This window comes from Sardina pilchardus, chromosome 11 (assembly GCF_963854185.1).
Source record: "Sardina pilchardus chromosome 11, fSarPil1.1, whole genome shotgun sequence".
Classification (NCBI taxonomy): domain Eukaryota; kingdom Metazoa; phylum Chordata; class Actinopteri; order Clupeiformes; family Clupeidae; genus Sardina; species Sardina pilchardus.
In genome coordinates, this window is record NC_085004.1 from 425389 (window position 1) to 427500 (window position 2112).

The following is a 2112-nucleotide window of genomic DNA, read 5'->3' on the forward strand; positions in this document are numbered from 1 at the left end:
TTGACCTCAACATGAACTTCAGTCACATCCTATTTTTAATCCATAGGGCTCAATATGACATTGGTCCACCCTTTGCAGCTATAACAGCTTAAACTCCTCTGGGTGTTTATGGGACTTTTTGCCCATTCTTTCAGCATATTTGTGAAGTCATACACTGATGTTGGACGAGGAGACTGGCTCTCAGTCTCTGCTTTAATTCATCCCAAAGGTGTTCTATTGGGTTGAGGTCAGGACTCTGTGGAGGCCAGTCAAGTTCATCCACTCCAATCTCTGTCATCCATGTCTGTATGGACCTTGCTTGGTGCACTGGTACACAGTCATGTTGGAACAGGAAGTGGCCATCCCCAAACTGTTCCACAAAGTTGGGAGCATGGAATTGTCTAAAATCTCTTGGTTAATGCTGAAGCATTCAGAGTTTTCACTGGAACTTAGAGGCCAAGCCCAGCTCGGGGATGGCCTGCTCCTGTTCCAACATGAGCAAGGTCCATAAAGACATGGATGACAGAGTTTGGTGTGGATGAACTTGACTGGCCTGCACAGAGTCCTGACCTCAACCCAACAGAACACCTTTGAGATGAATTAGAGCGCAGACTGAGAACCAGTCTCTTCATCCAACATCAGTGTGACCTCACATGCGCTTCTGGGAGAATGCTCAAAATTCTCTTCAACACACTCCTAAACCTTGTGGAAAGCCTTCCCAGAAGAGTTGAAGCTGTTATAGCTGCAAAGGGTGGACCGACATCATATTAAACCCTATGGATTAAGGATAGGATGTGACTGAAGTTCATATGGGGGTCAAGGCAGGTGACCCAATACTTTTAGCAATATAGTAATAAACACATTCTATACTATTAAAAGACATTCTGTACTATTAAAATTTGATTAGTAAAATAAATCAAATTAACTTGTGGAATACATACCATGTATTTCTTCACGACGCTCTAAGGGTCTTCCTTCATATAGGCACAGTCCCTTGAGAGGAGAGTACATTCGTGGCAGACATCAGTGGCAGAATCCTGTATATCAGAGAATAAAACAAACACACCTTGCAACAACCACACCATGGTACCTCACGCTGGCTATGGCAATTACTGATAGCACTTTTAATTTGCAAAAAATAAATGATCAAAACATTATCTCCCCATTGAAAGTACGAAGAATTTATCTGACCATGTTCCAAATCTCTAATGCCTGGTTGAACACTCATTTACAAGGTTATCATACCTCAGTCATAGGTACTAAATGCCTTCATCAGGTTTGCAGATGGAGCATCCATCCAGTGATCCCTTGAATTCCGCACACAGCTATGGAAAAAAAAAACAACAACAAAAGTCATGTCATCAATTTTTAATGGTAGATTATGTAAAACAGAAAGGATTATGCTTCACTTACCTCACGCACATTGAAAATGCTGGCCACCTCATCTTAATTCAGCTGTCATGGGTGCATCTCAGACTACTTCTTGATGTCGGTGGGCAAAAATCTGATCAACAACACCTGATCCTCATTATTAATTTTCTCCACCTCTGATAGGAGCACTATTTGTTTATTAACTTGCACTTTTCTTGACTTTTAGGCTAGGTAATGGAAAAAGTTCAAATCACAAGAGTGCACCTTTAACTTGTGGTCACTGGTAGCCTGGCACGCCCTCCCAGTGACGTAACACCTTCGGCGTTGCTGTCACTGGTCTGGTCAACTGCTAATCGGGAAGGATTTCTGAATTCCCGAAATCTGCGGAACTGCCCCCTTTGGTCGAGAACCAATCAACTTTGAGCAGCTCCAACGGCTCTGGTTAGAGGCATGTTCAAGGCAGAGGAAAGAGTGTTGTTATTGGTTTAAACTCGGCAAACCGCTTTCTGACATCGACCAGTAGCAAATCGAGGCACTTAAATGAGGCGGGTCAACCAGCGCTGGGAGAAACCGTGTTAGCACAGGCTCTTGGTCAGACTAAAGTCTCGCAGAGCCTTTCAAGTCGATGGCAATCAGGCCAGGTCACTGGTACAGCTCTAATTCAGATAGGTGCAGTTGGAGGAACACTTGGAGTCAGACGGCAGATCAGCATACCTTGGCAATGACCTTGATGTAATGGAGAGAGATGAATTAAAATCTTGA

The 2112-nt window shown here is 43.5% G+C and overlaps 1 long non-coding RNA gene across 1 annotated transcript; it reads right to left on the reverse strand.

Moving 5' to 3' along the window:
* Nucleotides 1–958: 958 nt before the first annotated feature.
* On the reverse strand, nucleotides 959–1436 carry LOC134095411 (uncharacterized). The gene is made up of 3 exons (XR_009940568.1): nucleotides 1393–1436; nucleotides 1225–1304; nucleotides 959–1016 (listed from the first exon to the last, which is right to left on the reverse strand). It is a non-coding gene; the product is annotated as an uncharacterized LOC134095411 (long non-coding RNA).
* Between the last annotated feature and the right edge of the window lie 676 nt (nucleotides 1437–2112).